The sequence below is a fragment of the Chiloscyllium plagiosum genome, unplaced genomic scaffold, assembly GCF_037043375.1.
Source record: "Chiloscyllium plagiosum isolate Xiang-an unplaced genomic scaffold, Cpla_swu_hap1 HiC_scaffold_35, whole genome shotgun sequence".
NCBI classification, from domain to species: Eukaryota; Metazoa; Chordata; class Chondrichthyes; order Orectolobiformes; family Hemiscylliidae; genus Chiloscyllium; species Chiloscyllium plagiosum.
The window spans coordinates 26120905-26137867 of record NW_028270173.1 but is presented as its reverse complement, the minus strand read 5'-3'; the positions used below and the strand labels follow the sequence as shown (position 1 = coordinate 26137867).

The 16963-nt window shown below is 45.8% G+C and overlaps 7 non-coding genes across 7 annotated transcripts; all 7 read right to left on the bottom strand.

The window, feature by feature from the left end:
• Positions 1 to 1013: 1013 nt before the first annotated feature.
• trnag-gcc (transfer RNA glycine (anticodon GCC)) lies at positions 1014 to 1084 on the bottom strand. Its single transcript has one exon. It is a non-coding gene; the product is annotated as a tRNA-Gly (tRNA).
• A 3151-nt stretch (positions 1085 to 4235) lies between these two features.
• On the bottom strand, positions 4236 to 4306 carry trnag-gcc (transfer RNA glycine (anticodon GCC)). Its single transcript has one exon. It is a non-coding gene; the product is annotated as a tRNA-Gly (tRNA).
• A 1533-nt stretch (positions 4307 to 5839) lies between these two features.
• trnag-gcc (transfer RNA glycine (anticodon GCC)) lies at positions 5840 to 5910 on the bottom strand. Its single transcript has one exon. It is a non-coding gene; the product is annotated as a tRNA-Gly (tRNA).
• A 1533-nt stretch (positions 5911 to 7443) lies between these two features.
• Positions 7444 to 7514, bottom strand: trnag-gcc (transfer RNA glycine (anticodon GCC)). The gene has a single exon. It is a non-coding gene; the product is annotated as a tRNA-Gly (tRNA).
• A 3137-nt stretch (positions 7515 to 10651) lies between these two features.
• On the bottom strand, positions 10652 to 10722 carry trnag-gcc (transfer RNA glycine (anticodon GCC)). Its single transcript has one exon. It is a non-coding gene; the product is annotated as a tRNA-Gly (tRNA).
• A 1533-nt stretch (positions 10723 to 12255) lies between these two features.
• trnag-gcc (transfer RNA glycine (anticodon GCC)) lies at positions 12256 to 12326 on the bottom strand. The gene has a single exon. It is a non-coding gene; the product is annotated as a tRNA-Gly (tRNA).
• A 3137-nt stretch (positions 12327 to 15463) lies between these two features.
• Positions 15464 to 15534, bottom strand: trnag-gcc (transfer RNA glycine (anticodon GCC)). The gene has a single exon. It is a non-coding gene; the product is annotated as a tRNA-Gly (tRNA).
• Between the last annotated feature and the right edge of the window lie 1429 nt (positions 15535 to 16963).

Here is a 16963-nt window from a genome sequence, read left to right as displayed (position 1 = left end):
TGCCAACTATTTCTCCAATCCAGCCTCAAATAGATCATAGAACATAGAAAAGTACAGCACAGAACAGGCCCTTTGGCCCACGATGTTGTGCCGAGGTTTCATCCTAATGTAATGTAACCTACGCAACCCTCAACTCACTGCTCTCCATGTGCACGTCCAGCAGTTCCTTAAATGACCCCAATGACTCTGCTTCCACCACCACAGCTGGCAACCCATTCCATGCATTCACAACTTTCTGCGTAAAGAACCTACCGCTGACGTCTCCTTGATACTTTCCGCCTAATATCTTCAAACTATGACTCCGGCTATTGACTCTGTCTGTGCCACTCATTATTCAAAGATATTCAATGCTAGAACATCAATGACGCTCTGTTGTGAAGAACTGAGTAGGTTTACAATCTTTGTTTATCCACTGGTTGGAGTCACATCTCGCACAAAGAAAGACGATTGCGTTCGTCAGAGGGCATTGGCTTTCTGCATTTGAACCTAGTATGGTCTGCTTCAGTATCTGAGGAGTTGTCAGTGGTGCTATCATTATGCAATCGTGAACAAAAATGGCCACTTCTGACTATATGACAGAAGGAAGGTCACTGATGAAGCAGCAGAAGATGTTTGGATATAGGACAGTACCCTTCCTGACGAAGGACTCCTGGCCGAGAGGTCTATTTTGCTGGTCCTCGGATGCTGCCTGCCCCGCTGTGCTTTTCCAGCACCACTCTAATCTCATTCGGCGTATGGAGTCTGGCCCATCATTCTGGGATCACGGCCGGTCATCTCACGAGGTCGATTTTAGTAAATGCCATGAGTTTCCAGAAACCTGTGGATTCCGTCATGAAAATGCTCAGAAACGGAGCCTGCAGAGCAGTGATTTCTACCCCACCCGATGAGAAAACACTTTCCTGTGAACCGCGCGCGCAGCAGGACATCGGTGAGTCTGCAGCTAGGCGAAACAGACATTGCATCGGGCTGAACTTGGTTACGCCGTGCAGCATTTGAAATTAAAGGGGCGAAAATGCATTGGCCGGGAATCGAACCCGGGCCTCCCGCGTGGCAGGCGAGAATTCTACCACTGAACCACCAATGCACCTACAAACCGCGCACGCTAGAACTTTACTACAGTTTGAACTCCAGCAGGAAACTAAACCGGTATTCTTGATATTCTGTGCAGTGGCGCAGCAAACTGACTCCAATCTCCAGCATCTGCAGCCCTGACTTTCTCCATTGCTGATATAGCGAGAAACCAAGTAGGAAAATCGCAATGAAGCGCTGTTTGTTTGACCGGTTTGATTTTATCTGAACACTGTTTTTTATTTCAAAATATATAAAGTAAATAATACAAATAGGATTCTAGGCTCAAAATTATTACTTGCAACTTATAGTTTGCCTGGATGGTTCCTGACCAAGTGGAGAACGCTCTTCTTAAAATGGAAATGAGTTCTACTTTAATTATAACATTAACGTGTTACGTGCACACAATCAGCACAACTCATATTTATAAACACAAGAACATAGAGATGGTGGTAGGAATAGCCCACAGATCAAGCCTGCTCGCTAAAGTTAATGATCAACTTCACTTTCCTGCCCATCCCTTGGTTTTGGAAGCATGCCAACTATTTCTCCAATCCAGCCTCAAATAGATCATAGAACATAGAACATAGAACATAGAAAAGTACAGCACAGAACAGGCCCTTTGGCCCACGATGTTGTGCCGAGGTTTCATCCTAATGTAATGTAACCTACGCAACCCTCAACTCACTGCTCTCCATGTGCACGTCCAGCAGTTCCTTAAATGACCCCAATGACTCTGCTTCCACCACCACAGCTGGCAACCCATTCCATGCATTCACAACTTTCTGCGTAAAGAACCTACCGCTGACGTCTCCTTGATACTTTCCGCCTAATATCTTCAAACTATGACTCCGGCTATTGACTCTGTCTGTGCCACTCATTATTCAAAGATATTCAATGCTAGAACATCAATGACGCTCTGTTGTGAAGAACTGAGTAGGTTTACAATCTTTGTTTATCCACTGGTTGGAGTCACATCTCGCACAAAGAAAGACGATTGCGTTCGTCAGAGGGCATTGGCTTTCTGCATTTGAACCTAGTATGGTCTGCTTCAGTATCTGAGGAGTTGTCAGTGGTGCTATCATTATGCAATCGTGAACAAAAATGGCCACTTCTGACTATATGACAGAAGGAAGGTCACTGATGAAGCAGCAGAAGATGTTTGGATATAGGACAGTACCCTTCCTGACGAAGGACTCCTGGCCGAGAGGTCTATTTTGCTGGTCCTCGGATGCTGCCTGCCCCGCTGTGCTTTTCCAGCACCACTCTAATCTCATTCGGCGTATGGAGTCTGGCCCATCATTCTGGGATCACGGCCGGTCATCTCACGAGGTCGATTTTACTAAATGCCATGGGTTTCCAGAAACCTGTGGATTCCGTCATGAAAATGCTCAGAAACGGAGCCTGCAGAGCAGTGATTTCTACCCCACCCGATGAGAAAACACTTTCCTGTGAACCGCGCGCGCAGCAGGACATCGGTGAGTCTGCAGCTAGGCGAAACAGACATTGCATCGGGCTGAACTTGGTTACGCCGTGCAGCATTTGAAATTAAAGGGGCGACAATGCATTGGCCGGGAAGCGAACCCGGGCCTCCCGCGTGGCAGGCGAGAATTCTACCACTGAACCACCAATGCACCTACAGACCGCGCACGCTAGAACTTTACTACAGTTTGAACTCCAGCAGGAAACTAAACGGGTATTCTTGATATTCTGTGCAGTGGCGCAGCAAACTGACTCCAATCTCCAGCATCTGCAGCCCTGACTTTCTCCATTGCTGATATAGCGAGAAACCAAGTAGGAAAATCGCAATGAAGCGCTGTTTGTTTGACTGGTTTGATTTTATCTGAACACTGTTTTTTATTTCAAAATATATAAAGTAAATAATACAAATAGGATTCTAGGCTCAAAATTATTACTTGCAACTTATAGTTTGCCTGGATGGTTCCTGACCAAGTGGAGAACGCTCTTCTTAAAATGGAAATGAGTTCTACTTTAATTATAACATTAACGTGTTACGTGCACACAATCAGCACAACTCATATTTATAAACACAAGAACATAGAGATGGTGGTAGGAATAGCCCACAGATCAAGCCTGCTCGCTAAAGTTAATGATCAACTTCACTTTCCTGCCCATCCCTTGGTTTTGGAAGCATGCCAACTATTTCTCCAATCCAGCCTCAAATAGATCATAGAACATAGAAAAGTACAGCACAGAACAGGCCCTTTGGCCCACGATGTTGTGCCGAGGTTTCATCCTAATGTAATGTAACCTACGCAACCCTCAACTCACTGCTCTCCATGTGCACGTCCAGCAGTTCCTTAAATGACCCCAATGACTCTGCTTCCACCACCACAGCTGGCAACCCATTCCATGCATTCACAACTTTCTGCGTAAAGAACCTACCGCTGACGTCTCCTTGATACTTTCCGCCTAATATCTTCAAACTATGACTCCGGCTATTGACTCTGTCTGTGCCACTCATTATTCAAAGATATTCAATGCTAGAACATCAATGACGCTCTGTTGTGAAGAACTGAGTAGGTTTACAATCTTTGTTTATCCACTGGTTGGAGTCACATCTCGCACAAAGAAAGACGATTGCGTTCGTCAGAGGGCATTGGCTTTCTGCATTTGAACCTAGTATGGTCTGCTTCAGTATCTGAGGAGTTGTCAGTGGTGCTATCATTATGCAATCGTGAACAAAAATGGCCACTTCTGACTATATGACAGAAGGAAGGTCACTGATGAAGCAGCAGAAGATGTTTGGATATAGGACAGTACCCTTCCTGACGAAGGACTCCTGGCCGAGAGGTCTATTTTGCTGGTCCTCGGATGCTGCCTGCCCCGCTGTGCTTTTCCAGCACCACTCTAATCTCATTCGGCGTATGGAGTCTGGCCCATCATTCTGGGATCACGGCCGGTCATCTCACGAGGTCGATTTTAGTAAATGCCATGAGTTTCCAGAAACCTGTGGATTCCGTCATGAAAATGCTCAGAAACGGAGCCTGCAGAGCAGTGATTTCTACCCCACCCGATGAGAAAACACTTTCCTGTGAACCGCGCGCGCAGCAGGACATCGGTGAGTCTGCAGCTAGGCGAAACAGACATTGCATCGGGCTGAACTTGGTTACGCCGTGCAGCATTTGAAATTAAAGGGGCGACAATGCATTGGCCGGGAATCGAACCCGGGCCTCCCGCGTGGCAGGCGAGAATTCTACCACTGAACCACCAATGCACCTACGGACCGCGCACGCTAGAACTTTACTACAGTTTGAACTCCAGCAGGAAACTAAACCGGTATTCTTGATATTCTGTGCAGTGGCGCAGCAAACTGACTCCAATCTCCAGCATCTGCAGCCCTGACTTTCTCCATTGCTGATATAGCGAGAAACCAAGTAGGAAAATCGCAATGAAGCGCTGTTTGTTTGACTGGTTTGATTTTATCTGAACACTGTTTTTTATTTCAAAATATATAAAGTAAATAATACAAATAGGATTCTAGGCTCAAAATTATTACTTGCAACTTATAGTTTGCCTGGATGGTTCCTGACCAAGTGGAGAACGCTCTTCTTAAAATGGAAATGAGTTCTACTTTAATTATAACATTAACGTGTTACGTGCACACAATCAGCACAACTCATTTTTATAAACACAAGAACATAGAGATGGTGGTAGGAATAGCCCACAGATCAAGCCTGCTCGCTAAAGTTAATGATCAACTTCACTTTCCTGCCCATCCCTTGGTTTTGGAAGCATGCCAACTATTTCTCCAATCCAGCCTCAAATAGATCATAGAACATAGAAAAGTACAGCACAGAACAGGCCCTTTGGCCCACGATGTTGTGCCGAGGTTTCATCCTAATGTAATGTAACCTACGCAACCCTCAACTCACTGCTCTCCATGTGCACGTCCAGCAGTTCCTTAAATGACCCCAATGACTCTGCTTCCACCACCACAGCTGGCAACCCATTCCATGCATTCACAACTTTCTGCGTAAAGAACCTACCGCTGACGTCTCCTTGATACTTTCCGCCTAATATCTTCAAACTATGACTCCGGCTATTGACTCTGTCTGTGCCACTCATTATTCAAAGATATTCAATGCTAGAACATCAATGACGCTCTGTTGTGAAGAACTGAGTAGGTTTACAATCTTTGTTTATCCACTGGTTGGAGTCACATCTCGCACAAAGAAAGACGATTGCGTTCGTCAGAGGGCATTGGCTTTCTGCATTTGAACCTAGTATGGTCTGCTTCAGTATCTGAGGAGTTGTCAGTGGTGCTATCATTATGCAATCGTGAACAAAAATGGCCACTTCTGACTATATGACAGAAGGAAGGTCACTGATGAAGCAGCAGAAGATGTTTGGATATAGGACAGTACCCTTCCTGACGAAGGACTCCTGGCCGAGAGGTCTATTTTGCTGGTCCTCGGATGCTGCCTGCCCCGCTGTGCTTTTCCAGCACCACTCTAATCTCATTCGGCGTATGGAGTCTGGCCCATCATTCTGGGATCACGGCCGGTCATCTCACGAGGTCGATTTTAGTAAATGCCATGAGTTTCCAGAAACCTGTGGATTCCGTCATGAAAATGCTCAGAAACGGAGCCTGCAGAGCAGTGATTTCTACCCCACCCGATGAGAAAACACTTTCCTGTGAACCGCGCGCGCAGCAGGACATCGGTGAGTCTGCAGCTAGGCGAAACAGACATTGCATCGGGCTGAACTTGGTTACGCCGTGCAGCATTTGAAATTAAAGGGGCGACAATGCATTGGCCGGGAATCGAACCCGGGCCTCCCGCGTGGCAGGCGAGAATTCTACCACTGAACCACCAATGCACCTACAAACCGCGCACGCTAGAACTTTACTACAGTTTGAACTCCAGCAGGAAACTAAACCGGTATTCTTGATATTCTGTGCAGTGGCGCAGCAAACTGACTCCAATCTCCAGCATCTGCAGCCCTGACTTTCTCCATTGCTGATATAGCGAGAAACCAAGTAGGAAAATCGCAATGAAGCGCTGTTTGTTTGACTGGTTTGATTTTATCTGAACACTGTTTTTTATTTCAAAATATATAAAGTAAATAATACAAATAGGATTCTAGGCTCAAAATTATTACTTGCAACTTATAGTTTGCCTGGATGGTTCCTGACCAAGTGGAGAACGCTCTTCTTAAAATGGAAATGAGTTCTACTTTAATTATAACATTAACGTGTTACGTGCACACAATCAGCACAACTCATATTTATAAACACAAGAACATAGAGATGGTGGTAGGAATAGCCCACAGATCAAGCCTGCTCGCTAAAGTTAATGATCAACTTCACTTTCCTGCCCATCCCTTGGTTTTGGAAGCATGCCAACTATTTCTCCAATCCAGCCTCAAATAGATCATAGAACATAGAAAAGTACAGCACAGAACAGGCCCTTTGGCCCACGATGTTGTGCCGAGGTTTCATCCTAATGTAATGTAACCTACGCAACCCTCAACTCACTGCTCTCCATGTGCACGTCCAGCAGTTCCTTAAATGACCCCAATGACTCTGCTTCCACCACCACAGCTGGCAACCCATTCCATGCATTCACAACTTTCTGCGTAAAGAACCTACCGCTGACGTCTCCTTGATACTTTCCGCCTAATATCTTCAAACTATGACTCCGGCTATTGACTCTGTCTGTGCCACTCATTATTCAAAGATATTCAATGCTAGAACATCAATGACGCTCTGTTGTGAAGAACTGAGTAGGTTTACAATCTTTGTTTATCCACTGGTTGGAGTCACATCTCGCACAAAGAAAGACGATTGCGTTCGTCAGAGGGCATTGGCTTTCTGCATTTGAACCTAGTATGGTCTGCTTCAGTATCTGAGGAGTTGTCAGTGGTGCTATCATTATGCAATCGTGAACAAAAATGGCCACTTCTGACTATATGACAGAAGGAAGGTCACTGATGAAGCAGCAGAAGATGTTTGGATATAGGACAGTACCCTTCCTGACGAAGGACTCCTGGCCGAGAGGTCTATTTTGCTGGTCCTCGGATGCTGCCTGCCCCGCTGTGCTTTTCCAGCACCACTCTAATCTCATTCGGCGTATGGAGTCTGGCCCATCATTCTGGGATCACGGCCGGTCATCTCACGAGGTCGATTTTACTAAATGCCATGAGTTTCCAGAAACCTGTGGATTCCGTCATGAAAATGCTCAGAAACGGAGCCTGCAGAGCAGTGATTTCTACCCCACCCGATGAGAAAACACTTTCCTGTGAACCGCGCGCGCAGCAGGACATCGGTGAGTCTGCAGCTAGGCGAAACAGACATTGCATCGGGCTGAACTTGGTTACGCCGTGCAGCATTTGAAATTAAAGGGGCGACAATGCATTGGCCGGGAATCGAACCCGGGCCTCCCGCGTGGCAGGCGAGAATTCTACCACTGAACCACCAATGCACCTACGGACCGCGCACGCTAGAACTTTACTACAGTTTGAACTCCAGCAGGAAACTAAACCGGTATTCTTGATATTCTGTGCAGTGGCGCAGCAAACTGACTCCAATCTCCAGCATCTGCAGCCCTGACTTTCTCCATTGCTGATATAGCGAGAAACCAAGTAGGAAAATCGCAATGAAGCGCTGTTTGTTTGACTGGTTTGATTTTATCTGAACACTGTTTTTTATTTCAAAATATATAAAGTAAATAATACAAATAGGATTCTAGGCTCAAAATTATTACTTGCAACTTTTAGTTTGCCTGGATGGTTCCTGACCAAGTGGAGAACGCTCTTCTTAAAATGGAAATGAGTTCTACTTTAATTATAACATTAACGTGTTACGTGCACACAATCAGCACAACTCATATTTATAAACACAAGAACATAGAGATGGTGGTAGGAATAGCCCACAGATCAAGCCTGCTCGCTAAAGTTAATGATCAACTTCACTTTCCTGCCCATCCCTTGGTTTTGGAAGCATGCCAACTATTTCTCCAATCCAGCCTCAAATAGATCATAGAACATAGAAAAGTACAGCACAGAACAGGCCCTTTGGCCCACGATGTTGTGCCGAGGTTTCATCCTAATGTAATGTAACCTACGCAACCCTCAACTCACTGCTCTCCATGTGCACGTCCAGCAGTTCCTTAAATGACCCCAATGACTCTGCTTCCACCACCACAGCTGGCAACCCATTCCATGCATTCACAACTTTCTGCGTAAAGAACCTACCGCTGACGTCTCCTTGATACTTTCCGCCTAATATCTTCAAACTATGACTCCGGCTATTGACTCTGTCTGTGCCACTCATTATTCAAAGATATTCAATGCTAGAACATCAATGACGCTCTGTTGTGAAGAACTGAGTAGGTTTACAATCTTTGTTTATCCACTGGTTGGAGTCACATCTCGCACAAAGAAAGACGATTGCGTTCGTCAGAGGGCATTGGCTTTCTGCATTTGAACCTAGTATGGTCTGCTTCAGTATCTGAGGAGTTGTCAGTGGTGCTATCATTATGCAATCGTGAACAAAAATGGCCACTTCTGACTATATGACAGAAGGAAGGTCACTGATGAAGCAGCAGAAGATGTTTGGATATAGGACAGTACCCTTCCTGACGAAGGACTCCTGGCCGAGAGGTCTATTTTGCTGGTCCTCGGATGCTGCCTGCCCCGCTGTGCTTTTCCAGCACCACTCTAATCTCATTCGGCGTATGGAGTCTGGCCCATCATTCTGGGATCACGGCCGGTCATCTCACGAGGTCGATTTTACTAAATGCCATGAGTTTCCAGAAACCTGTGGATTCCGTCATGAAAATGCTCAGAAACGGAGCCTGCAGAGCAGTGATTTCTACCCCACCCGATGAGAAAACACTTTCCTGTGAACCGCGCGCGCAGCAGGACATCGGTGAGTCTGCAGCTAGGCGAAACAGACATTGCATCGGGCTGAACTTGGTTACGCCGTGCAGCATTTGAAATTAAAGGGGCGACAATGCATTGGCCGGGAAGCGAACCCGGGCCTCCCGCGTGGCAGGCGAGAATTCTACCACTGAACCACCAATGCACCTACGGACCGCGCACGCTAGAACTTTACTACAGTTTGAACTCCAGCAGGAAACTAAACCGGTATTCTTGATATTCTGTGCAGTGGCGCAGCAAACTGACTCCAATCTCCAGCATCTGCAGCCCTGACTTTCTCCATTGCTGATATAGCGAGAAACCAAGTAGGAAAATCGCAATGAAGCGCTGTTTGTTTGACTGGTTTGATTTTATCTGAACACTGTTTTTTATTTCAAAATATATAAAGTAAATAATACAAATAGGATTCTAGGCTCAAAATTATTACTTGCAACTTATAGTTTGCCTGGATGGTTCCTGACCAAGTGGAGAACGCTCTTCTTAAAATGGAAATGAGTTCTACTTTAATTATAACATTAACGTGTTACGTGCACACAATCAGCACAACTCATTTTTATAAACACAAGAACATAGAGATGGTGGTAGGAATAGCCCACAGATCAAGCCTGCTCGCTAAAGTTAATGATCAACTTCACTTTCCTGCCCATCCCTTGGTTTTGGAAGCATGCCAACTATTTCTCCAATCCAGCCTCAAATAGATCATAGAACATAGAAAAGTACAGCACAGAACAGGCCCTTTGGCCCACGATGTTGTGCCGAGGTTTCATCCTAATGTAATGTAACCTACGCAACCCTCAACTCACTGCTCTCCATGTGCACGTCCAGCAGTTCCTTAAATGACCCCAATGACTCTGCTTCCACCACCACAGCTGGCAACCCATTCCATGCATTCACAACTTTCTGCGTAAAGAACCTACCGCTGACGTCTCCTTGATACTTTCCGCCTAATATCTTCAAACTATGACTCCGGCTATTGACTCTGTCTGTGCCACTCATTATTCAAAGATATTCAATGCTAGAACATCAATGACGCTCTGTTGTGAAGAACTGAGTAGGTTTACAATCTTTGTTTATCCACTGGTTGGAGTCACATCTCGCACAAAGAAAGACGATTGCGTTCGTCAGAGGGCATTGGCTTTCTGCATTTGAACCTAGTATGGTCTGCTTCAGTATCTGAGGAGTTGTCAGTGGTGCTATCATTATGCAATCGTGAACAAAAATGGCCACTTCTGACTATATGACAGAAGGAAGGTCACTGATGAAGCAGCAGAAGATGTTTGGATATAGGACAGTACCCTTCCTGACGAAGGACTCCTGGCCGAGAGGTCTATTTTGCTGGTCCTCGGATGCTGCCTGCCCCGCTGTGCTTTTCCAGCACCACTCTAATCTCATTCGGCGTATGGAGTCTGGCCCATCATTCTGGGATCACGGCCGGTCATCTCACGAGGTCGATTTTAGTAAATGCCATGAGTTTCCAGAAACCTGTGGATTCCGTCATGAAAATGCTCAGAAACGGAGCCTGCAGAGCAGTGATTTCTACCCCACCCGATGAGAAAACACTTTCCTGTGAACCGCGCGCGCAGCAGGACATCGGTGAGTCTGCAGCTAGGCGAAACAGACATTGCATCGGGCTGAACTTGGTTACGCCGTGCAGCATTTGAAATTAAAGGGGCGAAAATGCATTGGCCGGGAATCGAACCCGGGCCTCCCGCGTGGCAGGCGAGAATTCTACCACTGAACCACCAATGCACCTACAAACCGCGCACGCTAGAACTTTACTACAGTTTGAACTCCAGCAGGAAACTAAACCGGTATTCTTGATATTCTGTGCAGTGGCGCAGCAAACTGACTCCAATCTCCAGCATCTGCAGCCCTGACTTTCTCCATTGCTGATATAGCGAGAAACCAAGTAGGAAAATCGCAATGAAGCGCTGTTTGTTTGACCGGTTTGATTTTATCTGAACACTGTTTTTTATTTCAAAATATATAAAGTAAATAATACAAATAGGATTCTAGGCTCAAAATTATTACTTGCAACTTTTAGTTTGCCTGGATGGTTCCTGACCAAGTGGAGAACGCTCTTCTTAAAATGGAAATGAGTTCTACTTTAATTATAACATTAACGTGTTACGTGCACACAATCAGCACAACTCATATTTATAAACACAAGAACATAGAGATGGTGGTAGGAATAGCCCACAGATCAAGCCTGCTCGCTAAAGTTAATGATCAACTTCACTTTCCTGCCCATCCCTTGGTTTTGGAAGCATGCCAACTATTTCTCCAATCCAGCCTCAAATAGATCATAGAACATAGAAAAGTACAGCACAGAACAGGCCCTTTGGCCCACGATGTTGTGCCGAGGTTTCATCCTAATGTAATGTAACCTACGCAACCCTCAACTCACTGCTCTCCATGTGCACGTCCAGCAGTTCCTTAAATGACCCCAATGACTCTGCTTCCACCACCACAGCTGGCAACCCATTCCATGCATTCACAACTTTCTGCGTAAAGAACCTACCGCTGACGTCTCCTTGATACTTTCCGCCTAATATCTTCAAACTATGACTCCGGCTATTGACTCTGTCTGTGCCACTCATTATTCAAAGATATTCAATGCTAGAACATCAATGACGCTCTGTTGTGAAGAACTGAGTAGGTTTACAATCTTTGTTTATCCACTGGTTGGAGTCACATCTCGCACAAAGAAAGACGATTGCGTTCGTCAGAGGGCATTGGCTTTCTGCATTTGAACCTAGTATGGTCTGCTTCAGTATCTGAGGAGTTGTCAGTGGTGCTATCATTATGCAATCGTGAACAAAAATGGCCACTTCTGACTATATGACAGAAGGAAGGTCACTGATGAAGCAGCAGAAGATGTTTGGATATAGGACAGTACCCTTCCTGACGAAGGACTCCTGGCCGAGAGGTCTATTTTGCTGGTCCTCGGATGCTGCCTGCCCCGCTGTGCTTTTCCAGCACCACTCTAATCTCATTCGGCGTATGGAGTCTGGCCCATCATTCTGGGATCACGGCCGGTCATCTCACGAGGTCGATTTTACTAAATGCCATGAGTTTCCAGAAACCTGTGGATTCCGTCATGAAAATGCTCAGAAACGGAGCCTGCAGAGCAGTGATTTCTACCCCACCCGATGAGAAAACACTTTCCTGTGAACCGCGCGCGCAGCAGGACATCGGTGAGTCTGCAGCTAGGCGAAACAGACATTGCATCGGGCTGAACTTGGTTACGCCGTGCAGCATTTGAAATTAAAGGGGCGACAATGCATTGGCCGGGAATCGAACCCGGGCCTCCCGCGTGGCAGGCGAGAATTCTACCACTGAACCACCAATGCACCTACGGACCGCGCACGCTAGAACTTTACTACAGTTTGAACTCCAGCAGGAAACTAAACCGGTATTCTTGATATTCTGTGCAGTGGCGCAGCAAACTGACTCCAATCTCCAGCATCTGCAGCCCTGACTTTCTCCATTGCTGATATAGCGAGAAACCAAGTAGGAAAATCGCAATGAAGCGCTGTTTGTTTGACTGGTTTGATTTTATCTGAACACTGTTTTTTATTTCAAAATATATAAAGTAAATAATACAAATAGGATTCTAGGCTCAAAATTATTACTTGCAACTTTTAGTTTGCCTGGATGGTTCCTGACCAAGTGGAGAACGCTCTTCTTAAAATGGAAATGAGTTCTACTTTAATTATAACATTAACGTGTTACGTGCACACAATCAGCACAACTCATATTTATAAACACAAGAACATAGAGATGGTGGTAGGAATAGCCCACAGATCAAGCCTGCTCGCTAAAGTTAATGATCAACTTCACTTTCCTGCCCATCCCTTGGTTTTGGAAGCATGCCAACTATTTCTCCAATCCAGCCTCAAATAGATCATAGAACATAGAAAAGTACAGCACAGAACAGGCCCTTTGGCCCACGATGTTGTGCCGAGGTTTCATCCTAATGTAATGTAACCTACGCAACCCTCAACTCACTGCTCTCCATGTGCACGTCCAGCAGTTCCTTAAATGACCCCAATGACTCTGCTTCCACCACCACAGCTGGCAACCCATTCCATGCATTCACAACTTTCTGCGTAAAGAACCTACCGCTGACGTCTCCTTGATACTTTCCGCCTAATATCTTCAAACTATGACTCCGGCTATTGACTCTGTCTGTGCCACTCATTATTCAAAGATATTCAATGCTAGAACATCAATGACGCTCTGTTGTGAAGAACTGAGTAGGTTTACAATCTTTGTTTATCCACTGGTTGGAGTCACATCTCGCACAAAGAAAGACGATTGCGTTCGTCAGAGGGCATTGGCTTTCTGCATTTGAACCTAGTATGGTCTGCTTCAGTATCTGAGGAGTTGTCAGTGGTGCTATCATTATGCAATCGTGAACAAAAATGGCCACTTCTGACTATATGACAGAAGGAAGGTCACTGATGAAGCAGCAGAAGATGTTTGGATATAGGACAGTACCCTTCCTGACGAAGGACTCCTGGCCGAGAGGTCTATTTTGCTGGTCCTCGGATGCTGCCTGCCCCGCTGTGCTTTTCCAGCACCACTCTAATCTCATTCGGCGTATGGAGTCTGGCCCATCATTCTGGGATCACGGCCGGTCATCTCACGAGGTCGATTTTACTAAATGCCATGAGTTTCCAGAAACCTGTGGATTCCGTCATGAAAATGCTCAGAAACGGAGCCTGCAGAGCAGTGATTTCTACCCCACCCGATGAGAAAACACTTTCCTGTGAACCGCGCGCGCAGCAGGACATCGGTGAGTCTGCAGCTAGGCGAAACAGACATTGCATCGGGCTGAACTTGGTTACGCCGTGCAGCATTTGAAATTAAAGGGGCGACAATGCATTGGCCGGGAAGCGAACCCGGGCCTCCCGCGTGGCAGGCGAGAATTCTACCACTGAACCACCAATGCACCTACGGACCGCGCACGCTAGAACTTTACTACAGTTTGAACTCCAGCAGGAAACTAAACCGGTATTCTTGATATTCTGTGCAGTGGCGCAGCAAACTGACTCCAATCTCCAGCATCTGCAGCCCTGACTTTCTCCATTGCTGATATAGCGAGAAACCAAGTAGGAAAATCGCAATGAAGCGCTGTTTGTTTGACTGGTTTGATTTTATCTGAACACTGTTTTTTATTTCAAAATATATAAAGTAAATAATACAAATAGGATTCTAGGCTCAAAATTATTACTTGCAACTTATAGTTTGCCTGGATGGTTCCTGACCAAGTGGAGAACGCTCTTCTTAAAATGGAAATGAGTTCTACTTTAATTATAACATTAACGTGTTACGTGCACACAATCAGCACAACTCATTTTTATAAACACAAGAACATAGAGATGGTGGTAGGAATAGCCCACAGATCAAGCCTGCTCGCTAAAGTTAATGATCAACTTCACTTTCCTGCCCATCCCTTGGTTTTGGAAGCATGCCAACTATTTCTCCAATCCAGCCTCAAATAGATCATAGAACATAGAAAAGTACAGCACAGAACAGGCCCTTTGGCCCACGATGTTGTGCCGAGGTTTCATCCTAATGTAATGTAACCTACGCAACCCTCAACTCACTGCTCTCCATGTGCACGTCCAGCAGTTCCTTAAATGACCCCAATGACTCTGCTTCCACCACCACAGCTGGCAACCCATTCCATGCATTCACAACTTTCTGCGTAAAGAACCTACCGCTGACGTCTCCTTGATACTTTCCGCCTAATATCTTCAAACTATGACTCCGGCTATTGACTCTGTCTGTGCCACTCATTATTCAAAGATATTCAATGCTAGAACATCAATGACGCTCTGTTGTGAAGAACTGAGTAGGTTTACAATCTTTGTTTATCCACTGGTTGGAGTCACATCTCGCACAAAGAAAGACGATTGCGTTCGTCAGAGGGCATTGGCTTTCTGCATTTGAACCTAGTATGGTCTGCTTCAGTATCTGAGGAGTTGTCAGTGGTGCTATCATTATGCAATCGTGAACAAAAATGGCCACTTCTGACTATATGACAGAAGGAAGGTCACTGATGAAGCAGCAGAAGATGTTTGGATATAGGACAGTACCCTTCCTGACGAAGGACTCCTGGCCGAGAGGTCTATTTTGCTGGTCCTCGGATGCTGCCTGCCCCGCTGTGCTTTTCCAGCACCACTCTAATCTCATTCGGCGTATGGAGTCTGGCCCATCATTCTGGGATCACGGCCGGTCATCTCACGAGGTCGATTTTAGTAAATGCCATGAGTTTCCAGAAACCTGTGGATTCCGTCATGAAAATGCTCAGAAACGGAGCCTGCAGAGCAGTGATTTCTACCCCACCCGATGAGAAAACACTTTCCTGTGAACCGCGCGCGCAGCAGGACATCGGTGAGTCTGCAGCTAGGCGAAACAGACATTGCATCGGGCTGAACTTGGTTACGCCGTGCAGCATTTGAAATTAAAGGGGCGACAATGCATTGGCCGGGAATCGAACCCGGGCCTCCCGCGTGGCAGGCGAGAATTCTACCACTGAACCACCAATGCACCTACGGACCGCGCACGCTAGAACTTTACTACAGTTTGAACTCCAGCAGGAAACTAAACCGGTATTCTTGATATTCTGTGCAGTGGCGCAGCAAACTGACTCCAATCTCCAGCATCTGCAGCCCTGACTTTCTCCATTGCTGATATAGCGAGAAACCAAGTAGGAAAATCGCAATGAAGCGCTGTTTGTTTGACTGGTTTGATTTTATCTGAACACTGTTTTTTATTTCAAAATATATAAAGTAAATAATACAAATAGGATTCTAGGCTCAAAATTATTACTTGCAACTTTTAGTTTGCCTGGATGGTTCCTGACCAAGTGGAGAACGCTCTTCTTAAAATGGAAATGAGTTCTACTTTAATTATAACATTAACGTGTTACGTGCACACAATCAGCACAACTCATATTTATAAACACAAGAACATAGAGATGGTGGTAGGAATAGCCCACAGATCAAGCCTGCTCGCTAAAGTTAATGATCAACTTCACTTTCCTGCCCATCCCTTGGTTTTGGAAGCATGCCAACTATTTCTCCAATCCAGCCTCAAATAGATCATAGAACATAGAAAAGTACAGCACAGAACAGGCCCTTTGGCCCACGATGTTGTGCCGAGGTTTCATCCTAATGTAATGTAACCTACGCAACCCTCAACTCACTGCTCTCCATGTGCACGTCCAGCAGTTCCTTAAATGACCCCAATGACTCTGCTTCCACCACCACAGCTGGCAACCCATTCCATGCATTCACAACTTTCTGCGTAAAGAACCTACCGCTGACGTCTCCTTGATACTTTCCGCCTAATATCTTCAAACTATGACTCCGGCTATTGACTCTGTCTGTGCCACTCATTATTCAAAGATATTCAATGCTAGAACATCAATGACGCTCTGTTGTGAAGAACTGAGTAGGTTTACAATCTTTGTTTATCCACTGGTTGGAGTCACATCTCGCACAAAGAAAGACGATTGCGTTCGTCAGAGGGCATTGGCTTTCTGCATTTGAACCTAGTATGGTCTGCTTCAGTATCTGAGGAGTTGTCAGTGGTGCTATCATTATGCAATCGTGAACAAAAATGGCCACTTCTGACTATATGACAGAAGGAAGGTCACTGATGAAGCAGCAGAAGATGTTTGGATATAGGACAGTACCCTTCCTGACGAAGGACTCCTGGCCGAGAGGTCTATTTTGCTGGTCCTCGGATGCTGCCTGCCCCGCTGTGCTTTTCCAGCACCACTCTAATCTCATTCGGCGTATGGAGTCTGGCCCATCATTCTGGGATCACGGCCGGTCATCTCACGAGGTCGATTTTACTAAATGCCATGAGTTTCCAGAAACCTGTGGATTCCGTCATGAAAATGCTCAGAAACGGAGCCTGCAGAGCAGTGATTTCTACCCCACCCGATGAGAAAACACTTTCCTGTGAACCG